The sequence below is a fragment of the Suricata suricatta genome, chromosome 3 (genome assembly GCF_006229205.1).
Source record: "Suricata suricatta isolate VVHF042 chromosome 3, meerkat_22Aug2017_6uvM2_HiC, whole genome shotgun sequence".
Taxonomy (NCBI): Eukaryota; Metazoa; Chordata; class Mammalia; order Carnivora; family Herpestidae; genus Suricata; species Suricata suricatta.
In genome coordinates this window covers 47326958-47341566 of record NC_043702.1, presented here as the reverse complement: position 1 = coordinate 47341566, position 14609 = coordinate 47326958, and positions in this window count along the sequence as shown.

Here is a 14609-nt window from a genome sequence, read left to right as displayed (position 1 = left end):
CTACCACAATTGAAACAGAAAGAAATAGAAAACTTGAACAGACCAAAAATCAGCAATGAAATTGTATCAGTATCAAAAAACTCCCAATAAACAAAAGTCCCAGATCAGATTGCTTCATAGGCCAATTTTACCAAATATTTAAAGAATGTTAAATACTCATTCTTCTCAAACAATTTAAAAAAATAGAAAAGAAGGAAAACTTCCAATTTCATTCCATGAGACCAGCATTACTCGGATACCAAAACCAGATAAAGACTTCACAAGCAATGAGACTTATAAGCCAATATCCTTGATGAACACAGACACAAAAATTCTGAATAAAATACAGATTTAACAAATTGAATCCAACAATACATTAAAAAATAATTCACTATGATCAAGTTGGACTTATTCCTGGGTCGCAAGGATGGTTCAATATTCACAAGCCAATCAATGTGATACACTACATTAATTTTAAAAAACAATAGGAACCATATGATCCTTTCAGTTAATGCAGAAAAAGGGATTTGACAAAATACAATATCTATTCATGATAAAAACCCTCAATAAAGTAGAGTTAGAGGAGACATACCTCAACATAATAAAGGCCATATTCAAAAAACCCACAACTAATATCATCTTCAATGGGACAAAACAGCTTTTTCTCTATGGTCAGGAAGAAAACAAGATGTCCACTCCCATCACTGTTATTTAGTATAGGACTGGAAGTCTTAGCCTCAGCAATCAGACAACAAAAAGAAATAAAAGGCATCTAAATAAGCAAGGAAATAAAACGTTCACTATTTGCAAATGACATGATATTCTATATAGAAAATACAAATGACTTCACCAAAAAATTGCTAGACCTTTTACACAAATTCAGTAAAGTTGTAGGTACAAAATCAATGTATAGAAATCTACTGCATTTCTATACCTCATTAATGAAGCAGCAGAAAGAGAAATCAAGGAATTGATGCCATTTACAATTACAACGAAAACCATGAGATACCTAGGAATAAACCTAACCAGAGAGGTAAAAGATCTGTGCTCTGAAGACTATAAAACACGGATAAGAGAAATTAAAGATGACACAAAGAAATGGATAGATATTTCATGCTCATGGATTAGAAGAAAAATATTGTTAAAATGTTAGTGTTAGTATAGATTAATATCCAAAGCAATCTACACATTTAATGCAATCCCTATCAAAACACCACCGGCATTTTTCTAAGAGCTAGGACAAACAATCCTAAAATTTGTATGGAGCCATACAAGACTCCAAATAGCCAAAGCAGTCTTGAGAATGAAACACAAAGCTGGAGGCATTACAGTTCCGTCAGACTTTAAATTATAATAAAAAGCATTAGTGATCAAGAGAGAATGGTACTGACACAATAGTAGGCACATAGATCAACAGAACTGAATAGAAAACACTGCAATGAACCTACAAATGTATGGTCAATTCATCTTTAAGAAAGTAGGAAAGAATTTCCAATGGGAAAAAGACAATATCTTCAATAAATGGTGCTGGAAAAACTGGACAATGACATGCAAAAGAACTGGACCGCTTTCTTACACCATACACAAAAATAAATTCAAACTGGATGAAAGACCTAAACATGAAACAGGAAACCATCAAAACCCTAGAGGAGAATACAGGCAGTTATTTCTTTTACTTTGGTGGTAGCAACTTCCTATTAGATATGTCTCCTGACATATGTAATATGCTTTTGTAAGGGAAACAAAAGCAAAAATAACCTATTGGGACTTTATCAAAATAAAAAGCTTCTGCACAATGAAGGAAACAAAACTAAAAGACAACCTACTGAATGAGAGAAGATATTTGTGAATGACATATTTGGTAAAGGATTAGTATCTAATAATCTATATAGAACTTATAAAACGCAACATTCCCAAACCAAATAATCCAGTTAAAAATGGACAGAAGATATGAATAGACATTTTCCCAAAGATATACAGGTCACTAACAGACACATGAAAAGATGCTCAACATCACTCATCAGCAGGGAAATACAGTGAAATATCACCTCACACCTGTCAGAATGGCTAAAATTAACAAAACAGAAAACAATAGATGTTGGTGAGGATGCAAAGAAAGGGGAGCCCTCTTAAACTGTTGGTGGGAGTGCAAACCGGTGCAGCCTCTCTGGAAAACAGTATAAAGAATTCTCAAAAGTTAAAAATAGGAACTACCCTGTGACCCAGCAATTGCACTACTAGGTATTTACCAAAACATTACAAACTACTAATTTGAAGGGATACATGCCCCTATGTATATGATGAAATGTCAACAATATCCAGATTATAGAAAAAAACAAATGTCTATAGACTGATAAATAGAGAAAAGAAAACATGGTATGTCTGTGTGTGTATGTGTGTGTGTGTGTGTGTGTGTGTGTGTGTGTGTGTATAAAACAATATTTATCAGCCATAAAAAAGAATGAAAATTTGCCATTTACAACAATGTGAATGAAACTAGAGAATATTCTACTAACTGAGATAAGTCAGTCAGAGAAAGACAAATATCATATAATGTCACTCAAATGTAGAATTTAAGAAACAAAGCAGTTGAACATAGAGGGGAAATAAGAGAGAGGCAAACCATAAAACAGACTAAACTATAGAGAACAAACTGAGGATTGATGGAGGAAGGTGGGTGGTGGAAAGGTTAAATGAGTGATGGGTATTAAGGAGGGCACTTGTTATGAGCTTTGGGAGTTGTATGTAAGTGATGATTCACTAAATTTTACACTTGAAACTAATTATTATACTAGGTGTTAACTAACTAGAATTTAAATTAAATTAAATTGGGGAAAAATTAATAAATAGGAAACAAAATAAATAGTATAATTTTCAAAAAAGTTAAATAAATTATTTAATTTCAAAAATAATCTAGATTTTATGATACTGATCATGATGATAAAGGAAATTAGAGGCAATAGGATTCACTGTTTACTACCTTGTGATAATCACGTAGGCTATGATATAACATATATTTGGGTATAATCTCATCTCCACTGCTAGATATGTTTGTAGCCTGAGTATATTACCCCAGTGGACTTATGTGTGAAATGAAGACAATTTTTACCCAATACATTTTAGGTTAAGATTTGATATTTTTGTTAAGTGCTCAAATGGTGTATAGAACATAGCAGAATCATAGCATAGGTAAAAGAGAAAGATACTTCTTTGTTTTAAAAATTTTTTTTTATGTTCTTTATTTATTTTTGAGAGACAGAGACAGTGGGAATAGGGGAGGGTCAGAGGGAGAGGGAGATACAGAATCCGAAGCAGGCTCCAGGCTCTGAGCTGTCAGCACAGAGCCCCATGTGGGGCTCGAACCCACGAACCGCGAGATCATGCCCTGAGCCGAAGCTGGACGCTTAATCTACTGAGCCACCCAGGTGCCCCGAAAGATACTTCTTTGGATAGATGTAACTCACTCAATTTGAAGAATATCAATTCCATAACAAATAAGAATTTTATAGTTAAATATGAAGAGATTTCTTTATTAAAGAAATAAATCATACACACACATAAGCAGTCTAAAAGTGGTTTCATTTTAGGAGCATGACTTTGTGGCACTAGAGTGAAATTCATCCAAATAAAATATACTCTTACGTTCACTGGCCATACAAGTTTAAAGTTGATTTTTGGTGATCTGCTCGATAAATATAAAATGGGCTGTTGATTTTTTTAGGAAAAATATACAAATAACTGAGATATTCCAGCTCTAACAGCCATGGCAAATATTTCAAAAGGAAATTGCCTTTCTATAAAAGTGGAATAAAACAATAATATTCTTTTTGTATCCCTACAGCAATAAACTTTACTCAGATGCCCTTGGCCTAAACTCATTCTGAGAAGTGCTTTATTGTTCAAGAGCAACATTTTGCCTTTTAACAGTCATGATTACAGAGGGTTTTATTATTCAAATGTGAAATACAGTTTTCTTTTTAAATCTAAGAGCTTTGGCAGTTGGTTCATAATTTCACGTTGTTTCATGCCAATTCCATTTTATTATGTGAAAATCATTATTCTTATCTGTAGGTCTCTTGGGATTTTCGAGTAAACTTACTATATCATATTGCAGTCCATTTTAGAAAATATCACTCCCTCTTAGTTTATGGTCCATTGCAGCTCAGAAAGAAATAAAATAAAACTAGAGGTTACAGGCAACACAAAGTAAAAAGATTAACTTTGTTTTTATTTTCCTTTAGAGTCTGGGTCATTCTCTAATGTATCAGATTCAAACAACCAAAGTGCTTATTAGATAGTAATACTTAGGGATATTATGAGAAGAGCTTAATAAGTAGGCAAAGCATTTTGAATATGTTACGGTCATTTATATTAAGTATATATTCAGTGTGTTTATAAATTCTAGACAAATGTGAACATATCATATATATATACATATATACACATATGTATTTATAAGAATATATTTTAATGGTGCCCTTAACCTCATACATTAAAAATAGTATGACTCCTAAGGGAAAAAAGAGACACATATAATTTGTTGATGATAGCTGTGTTAGTCCTCTAGGGCTATCATAACAAAATACCACAAACTGGGTGGCGTGAAAAACATTCATTTATTTAATTGCTTACAGCTCCAGAGGCTACTAGTCCAGGATCAAGATCGGGGTTAGTTTCTGGTGAGGCCTCACTTCCTCGCTGTGGATGGCTGTAGATGGCCACCTTCTCATTTTGTTGTCATATGGTCTCTCTGCATTCATGGAGAGAGAAGGAGGGAGGGAGGGAATGAAAGAGAGCGAGAGAGAGATCTCTACTATCTCTTCCTTTTCTTATTACAACACCAGCCCTACTGGATTAGGGTCCCATTCTTATGACCTCAATTAACCTTAGTCACCTACATAAAGGCTGTATCTCCAAATATAGTCCTATTAGGAGTCAGGGCTACAATATATGAATTTGAGGGGGACACAATTCACTTAATAACAGTGACGTGTTTTCATTTGCACATTTACTGACCATATTTATGGCAGTCATTCTGTTCAGTGTTGGGATACTACATTAAATAGCACCAACATATTTCCTCCCACATGGAATTTCCAATATAGCCAGGAAGGCTCAGATTGAAAATGGTAAGTGTTAAAGGGGGCAAATGATAGAAAATGAAAATGTAAATAAGAAGATCTAACTTAAAGTAAATTAATGCTAGTGCTAATCCTTGCTTTTATGAAATATCAATCTAGAGGAGATAAAAATGCTTTTTATACATAAATGTATTTCATAATTTTCAATTTGTATGTTATGTTTCTCTCTTTGCTTATAATGATCACAGTAATTGAATGGTGAAACATGCAAATATGCAGCTCTTTAGTCTATATGAGAATTAATGTTTATTTAAAAGTATAAGACACATTAAATCACATGATGCTATTTGATTTGAACAGAATATTATGAGGTGGCTGATATGGGTGGTATTCGAAAGAGGTAGGTTTACTTGAATAAAATGTTGGCTTAAATAAATGGCTTGCTGAAGATGAGTGGTAATGACCCAAATTTTGATTGACTAAAATTTAGTTATATATTTATTACATTATTTTTATTATTTTAGTTTAATCAGTTCTTTTAAGGGAAATGACAGAAAGTTGTTGATTTTGATGCCTATAAATATATTGTCTCAGACTTTTTATAAAATTCTGCATAGTTCATCACACTGATTGAATATCAGGAAAAACATGTATGCAGATAAAGAAATGAATAAAAAAGTAAATCTGAACTTAACATTAATATTAACTTTGTTTTTAACACTACCTTTTTAATAGGGACATAATTTCTCCATGAATCCATTTGTTATTTGAAGGAGAATTTGTCATTAAATTCCATTAATCTTAGAAGTTTGAAACATATTCAAAAACGAGTTACAAGCACAGAGGGTTACTGCTTTGCTTCAAAGGGACACTTAACCACTATTACAGAATGCAATTACATAAGATATTTAAATAAACTAATAAATTTTATAAACAAAGTATATGAGCTAAAGATAATGTATAAAAAATTGTTTCATAAGGTCTTTCAGTGGATTTAGGAGTTTCCTATCTTAGAACAGTTACCAGGAGATTAAAATTTACCTAGGTAAACAGGAAGTTAAAGATAAAATAATGTTTGCAAACACCCAAAGATAGGGAAAGGCATGAATACTAAAGCAACGGCAGCAGGTGCCGTATGGCATATATATAAAAGTTAAGGCATGAATGATCAGGGATGACACAAGGAGATGGTAATAGCTAACACTCTGTGCCAGACCTTTCTTCTAAGTCTTGTGTGTAGATTCTGTCAGGTATTCCTCAGAATATACATATATTTATTACTTAAAAATTAATAAATATATTTATTCCAATAAATATTATATGCTCAGTAACATATTATAATTAGTAAAACCATGGCATTGCAACCAGATTGCCTATCAGTTATCGGCTATGCAGCTTTGGGGAAGTTATTTAATTCCTCTGCTATTTATTTTCCTCATCTGTAAAATGGGATAATGATAGCCCATCTACTTGATAGTTGAATTGTGAGGATTACATGAACTAACTAACATATGGAAAGCACTTAGTAAGCACATATCTTAATTATTAATAATATTATTTTCCATGCTTTATATTTATAGAAACAATTGAGTGTTACTGTTAAAATGTAAGTCAGAACCATTAGTACTCTACTCAAAAGGCTATCTTGGGTTCCCGGCTTGTATAGAGTAAGAACCAAATTCTGGGCCCTAAAAACATACCTCAGCTTTTACCACCCTCTCCTTCTCCCTTCAGTGGACTTTCACTGGCCACCTTGCTGTTCACCACACATTCCACTCCACCATAATTATCCTCACTACTCTTTCTAATCAAAAAACGTTTCCTACAGTTGTACTCATAATTTATACCTTCATTTCTTTCAAGTTTCTTATGAGATTTAATCACCACCTTATATAAAACAGGCTTCTCCAAGTAGATGGAATTCATACATATAATTTATTGTAGTGATCTTATTCTATCTGTATCTCAGTTAATCATGGCATTTTTCTAACTAAAATCAGTCAAAAGTATTGAGATGCCACCTCTCTCAGTTTGGGAGCAGAAACTCCCACAGAGCAAAGCCCGAGAAAAGAATTTGGGTAAAAGTAGTTTAGTTGGTTGTCATCCCAGAGGTAGAAGTGAAGAAGCAGGGAGGGAGCTAGAGAATAAAGCAAAATCCAATAAAGCATACATTCTGGTTACCATGGTGGCAGCAGATGCTAAATCCTGCTGAGGACCTTCTGAAGAACAATGTAAAACACAGCCTCAGAAACATACCTTTAGACAGCCCTGTCCAATAGAACTTTCTGATGACAAAAATGTTCCATATTCCTATCATGTGCTGTAATAGGGACATGTCGCCATTGGCCACTTAGAATATGACTAATATTAGTGAATAATTGAATTTTTAATTCTATTTAGTTTTCATTTACATTTTAGTAGCCATATATATCACATCAACAGAAATAAATGTTTAAAATATCATATCAGATGATGCAGAAAATCATTTTTAAAAAAGAAACAGGCATTTGGGGTGCCTCCTTGGCTCAGTTGGTTAAGCATCCGACTTCAACTCAGGTCATGATCTCACAGTTCATAGGTTCACGCCCTACATTGGGCTATACTGACAGCTAAGAGCCTAGAGCCTGTGTCGCCCTCTCTGTCTGCCCCTCCCCACTCATGCTCTGCCTGTTTGTCTCTCTCTCTCAAAAATAAATAAACATTAAAAAAAATTTTAAACCTGCCATTTGTAGTAAAAAAAAAAATTCAGCAAAGTAGGAAAAGATGAAAATTTCCTAACGTTATAAAAACATTTCCAAAATTACATATAGCTTCCAAAACATTTAAATGAAGTATTCAACACTTTTCCTGAGATTGGGAAAAATGCAAGAATATCTTTCTTTTTAACCACTCCTCTTCATTATCACACTGGAAGTCTTAAATAATACAATGGTATAAAGACAGGAAAGTAAATGATATACCTACTGGGAAAGAACAAGTAAAATAGTTTTGTTCACAAATTACATGCTGTAGAAAATAACCCAAAAATTGATTTAAAAATAAATGTTCTGGAACTAATAAGCATACTTAAAGCAAGGTCTTAGGATATAAATTTAATATACAAAAATCAATTGCTCTCTTATATAACAGCAAAGAACAAATTGAATTTGAAATTTTTAAATATATACATTTTATATTATAGATAATTTATAATGTAACATAAATGAAAAACTTTGGTGTAACTCTTTAATAGAATGTGTGCAAGATCTATATGTATAAAACTACAAAACTCTAATAAACAAAATCAAAGATCTAAGAAAATAGAGAAGTCTATGCCCATCAATTAGAATACTCATTATTGTTAAGATGCCAATTCTTACCAGCTTGATCCATAAAATCAACATAATCTCAACAAAAATTTCAAGCAAATTATTTTGTAAATACAGTAAAATTAATTCTAAAGATTATATGGACAGTCAAAAGACCTAAAATAGCCAAAAAATACTGAAGAACATTGGAGGACTGATGCTACTGACTTTAAGACTCACTATAAAGCTACACTAATCAAGTTAACACGGTATTGGGGAAGAATAGACAAATAGACCAATAGAACAGAACAGATTATACAAGATAGATTCATACAAATAGTTATCTGACCTTTGACAAAGGATTAAATGGAATTCAACTCACAGTCTCAGCTCAAGCTCAGTAAATTTGAAATATACATTATTATTAAGTATGATGGAGTTATATTTTCAAATTATCAGTAGTTCAGTTGTGACTCTCCTTAGCTCAGTCAGGGCACATGCTGAGTAGTCTCACTATATCTAAGAAGACATTGTTTAGCAAAAGTATAGAAAGCAGTATTACTCTCCTGGATTTGGGGTCTCAAAAGCTTATAATTTTAGAGGACTGAGGGGGGATCTAATGGCTTAAAGAATTGGTAGATTACACAGTGGGGAAGAACAACTTCCTGTCTCACCTACCATCATATTCCAACATACTCACTTGCAATAGAAAAAGATCCCTGGGTGGAGAGTTGGGGAGATTTAAAAAGTAATTGTTAAAGAAATGCTGGTAGGGTCCTTGTTATGTGTACTGGGCCTGGGATGAGTAGGATGTAGCACACATTGAAAATAGGTATAAGATGAATAAGATCTGAGGATCAAATATAAAGCATTGTGATTATAGTTGATTATACTCTATTGTATAACTGAAATAGCTAAGAAGGTAAAACTTAAATGTTCTCACCAAAATAAAAGATATATATGTGAAGTGATAACTGTGTTAATTAACTAGATGGGGAGGATCCTTTCACACATATACAGGTACCAAGTCACCACAATATATACTTTAAATATCGTGGGGCACCTGGGTGGCTCAGTTGATAAGCATCTGTCATCAGCTCAGGTCATGATCTCACAGTTCATGGGTCTGAAGCTTGGGATCCTCTCTCTCTCCCTCCCTACTTGTGCTCTCTCTTCCTTTCTCTCAAAAACATAAACTTTAAAAAATAAATAAATAAATAATTCACCATTTTATATGTCGATTATACAGCTGAAATTTTTATAAATATAAGTTTATAAGCTCCCAGATCAGAAACCCTTTCCTTATTTTGCATATCAAATTCAATCAAGACTTGCAATACCCTGAAAGAAAATTGGCCATATCAGGTGTATTGGCAACTGAGGCACGTGCAAAATTTTTTCTGAGCTCCACCATGGTATGGGAACCAAAAAGCTCAGTTTTCCAAGAATGAAAATAAAAATCATAGATAGAACCATGAGATTATGGGATTTGAAGAAATTTTATCAACAGGAAAGAGAATGACTGAGCAACAATTTTTGAAGCCCATCAATATATTGACGGAAGTCTCTGCGGCTATCTGCATTAACCATACAAGATTGAGGACAAGTGATACTCCCATCATATACATATTGTCACTAGACAAGTCTCATAGATCTTAATTTAATTAACTTTATAGCATTCAGGCCAACTAGGCTTCAAAGTAAACTGAGTTTTAAAAAAATAAGGAAAATTATACATCTCCTAAGCTGAGCTTTTGGACAGATATACAGACCCACTCTGTAAGTAAAACTCATGTTACAGGCTCTGCCCTGCCATTACTAATCAGAAATGAATCTTTGGGCAAAACTTTTGGTCCAAAACACAGAACACTTACTTCACCCTACAATCTGGAAAGCTAAGTCTTCTACAAGTAAATGAGGTAATGTACAGGCAACCACTTTGTAAATAGAAAAATAATACAAGGACAATGCAGCTTTAATGTTTTTTGAAGTCAATAATTTGTACTTTTTCCTTCAGTCACTTGCAGTGTATTGGAGATTTTATAAAATGATGTAGAAATAAATTATATGAGTTCTTCCAGTAAGTAGCCTTCAGTCCACCTGGGGATATGACATATTCTCAATAACAATTAATTAGCAGAGCATGTTATTAAATTCCAAGCACTTTTTCCTTAGTGATGGTAAGTGAATTTCAATGGAAAAGGTAGGATAGGAGCTGGCTATACAATATAAGAATTTGGGGACGCGTGGGTGGCTCAGTCGGTTAAATGTCCAACTTCAGCTCAGGTCATGATCTCACAGTTTGTGTGTTAGAGCCTTGCATCAGGCTCTGTGCTGTCAGCTCAGAGCCTGGAGCCTGCTTCAGATTCTCTGTGCCTTCCCCGCTCATACTCTGTCCCTCTGTCTCCCTCTCTCAGAAATAAATGAAAATTAAAAAAAGGATTTAAATATAGAATAGAAAGGGAGCTTAAGTATTTGGAATTGCATTAGCAAAGACATTAAAGTTGGAGATTAGCATGGTTTATTTCTAGGTCAGTGGAGAACCTGGTAGATCCAGGTGAAATAAAATCACTTAAAGGAAAACTCATATATAATTCCATATGTAAACAAAGATGAGTTTAAAGAATAAAGAGATATTTAGCCATGAAAAAGAAATGAAGTACTGATGCATGCTACTTAATGAGAATAAACCTCAAAAACATTATGCTAAGGGAAAGAAGACACAAAATATCACATATTACATTATTTCATTTGCATGAAATATCCAGACCAGATAAATCCATGGAGACAGATGCAGATAGGTGGCTGAAAGAGGAAATGGGAAATAACTGCTTAATAAGTAAGGGGTTCTATTTGAGGGTAATGAAAAAGTTTTGGAAACATATAGAAGTAATGATTACACAATATTGTGGCTGTCCATGAAAGATTGCCATGTGAAGTGAGCACTAGTATTCTAACTGTACACATTAAACACTTTGACTTGTCACCCACTGTTAGTTTAATTTTAACATAAAAAGTGCACATTCTCAGAACTTTCTACTATTGTAATCATTCTCCTAGCAATAAATGCCATCCTCCTTTAGCCAAATTTAATACATCACAAATTGTTACGGGCGGCTTCTTCATGATGGCTTTTGCAGTTTAGCACATCCTTCTTCACTCACATCTAGAACATTGTTGTTTTACTAGTTGGCAATTCAAATAATCTCTCTGATTACTCCTCCATTTTACCCCATTACAGAATATCTATTCATTGCAGCTAGAATAATTTTACCGAGAGTGGTATCAATTTGGATGTTCTTAGGTAAAAAAAAAAAAATACAAAAGTAGATTGGTACAACTCTTGTATCTTCCTGATGCCTAATTCTAACCCATGGCTCCTATCCTTAAGGTTACTTTCCAATCCAAGATACTTCAAAACATTACATTCAAATTTTAAAGAATTCTAAAGAAAAAGTATGTGGAGTAAGAAAAATTGGGGCATTACCCAGCTGAGTACGCTCTCTTTTGGAAACTTTCAGAGAATTCTCAGATAACACTTCTGATTACATCTCACAACTGATGGTGAGGGAGTCAAGGCAATAAAATCTGCACAATCACTGCCCTGAATAAAACTGTTTTTGTTATTAAGTTGAACTACACAATGTTCATCAGACAGGTGGTCAGCAATCTCTTACTTGTGCATGTTGACTGATGTATACAAACTAATCATTAAATGCATCAAATAGGGGTGCCTGGTGGCTCAGTTGGTTAGGCAGCAGACTTTGGCTTAGGTCATGATCTCACAGTTTGTGGGTTCGAGCCCCGCGTCAGGCTCTGTGCTGACACCTCAGAGCCTGGAGCCTGCTTCAGATTCTGTCTGTCTCTCTCTCTCTCTCTCTCTCTCTCTCTCTCTGCCCCTCCCCTGCTCATGGTGTCTCTCTCTCTCTCTCTCAAAATAAAATAATTTAAAAAAATTTTTAAATAAATAAATGCATCATATATTTTACATTATGTATTTTATATTATACAGTATGCATTATGTGTGTATGTGAACTATACCAGGCATTGTGCTAGAAACTTTCATTCATTAAATATTTATTAACAACCTACTGTGTTTTTGGCACTTGACTAAACACTGAAGAGCAAAATCAACTGGTTCCTATTCCCAGAGAGCTTATAGTCTAATAAGGGAAACATTCTTTAATCCAATAAATGTATAAATGAGTATTGAAGTATAAATTAGAAATCAATATTCTATGAGAGTATAAGACACAGTAGGCTGACTTCCTCTGGTCAGAGAATATCTGAATATTCACTGTGAAATTGATACTTGAGCTAAGATCTGAAGGGAGATAGATGTTAAGTAAGTTGTGAGGGTGTTTCTAGATGGAGAGAACACAATGGTACAGACCCAGGGGGGCGAAGGAGGGAGGAACTAATATACTGGGGAAACTGGAATTTAATGGTTAAAGGACGGTAACCATAATAGACCATAAACGTTCTTTTTGACAATGCTAAGGGACTATACAATTACCTACAGTCACTAAGTGCTGCCACTCCTGCCTTGTACTTTATCATTAATCCAGAGATGCTTTTTATAATTCTACCATAGAATGCTTTTCTTGGCTCTATATCCACTGTGCTTCTTGTTCCTGTTCTCCTTCTTCTGTTCAAGCCTGCCCCCTCCCTCCCTGCAGGCCTCACCTGTCTAAACACATACATCCTTTGATGCAAAACACATAGAACCTTCATGATATCTTTCCTGACATCAACCACATGCCCTCTGCTATGGTTACAAAAATGTTTTATCACAAACTGTACATATTTCTACTTTGGTTTCTTCTCTTGTTACTTTATATTTTCTGTTTTTATATCTGCCTCCTCCATTTGACTTAGAGCCTCTTGAAGCCAAGAATATGACTTACTCAAGCTTATTTTCCTAGCATCCAGCAAAAATTTTGGCACAGATAATGACTCAATAAATAGTTGTGGAATGAATAAAGAAATTGGTCATATTGATATATTTTACTTTATAAATGTGATTCTAACACATCACTTTATTGTATCAACCTGTCAGAGACTTCAAAATATATCACGAGGGAAATACTAGAAAATTGTACCTCTAAACTTTTAAATTCAGGCTTCTGGTTTAAGGACACCATTGAGGTAGTTTGATGAAACTATCTTGACTCTAATACTGAATCTCTTTAGCATGTATAAAAGCAAACTGTTTTTAACTTTGAAGTCATTGTTAGGCATTTCTGCTGAAGATACTCTCTCTTACATCTAGATGCCTTATCATCTATTCTTCATTAATTTTATTATTTACTAAAAACTATGTGTCCAGCAGACTATTTTGAAATGGAGGTATTATTATCTGCGGTGTGTGTGTTCTATAAAACATATTCATTGACAATTGAGTACAAATAAAACACCATTATAGTATAGCCAGTTGGAAGGAATTCAAATATATACATTTTTGCTATAATTTAAACTTGCTCATAATGGAACTTAAAAAGGGTTCTGGACCTAATTTCACTATCCACTATGGTGAAGCAGGAGTCAACAATACCACCAAGCACTTTGCAACACTGGTTAGATATTCTATAATTTAACTGAATTCTGACACTATCTGCCTGAAATTAACATCAGGTTCTATACATTTAGGGTTCAGTCCTATAAGTCTATCCCTACCACCACCATTTTAGATTCCAGTTGCAAGTCCAGGTTGTTTTCTATACTTCTGACAAACTGGGTATAAATTAGAGATTCCCACCACCTCCTCCTTGGGTTCAATTAATTTTGCTAGAGTGCTCATAAAACTCAGAAAAGCACTTTACTTACTAGATGGCCTGTTTATTTAAAAAGGGTGTAAATCAGGAGCAGCTAGATGGAAGAGATGCACAGGGCAAGGTAGGGGAATGGCATAGAGCTCCCATGCCTTCTCCAGGCAGCCTGCTCCCCCAATCTCCACATGCTCACCAACTCAGAAGAAATTTGAACCCCATTGTTTTGGAATTTTTTGGAGGTTTCATTACATAGGCATGATTGATTAAATCATCTGTTGTCAGTGATTAAACTTAATCTAGCTCCTCTCTTTTCTTCAAACATCATTGGTGGGACTGAAATTTCCAACCATTTAATTACAAAGTTGGCCTTCCTGGCAACCAGCCACCATCCTGAGGTTACCTAAAGGCTTTCACTTAACAAAAGATACCTTTATCACTCTCAACACTTAGGAAATTCCAAGCATTTGGGGAGCTATGGGTAAGGAACCCTG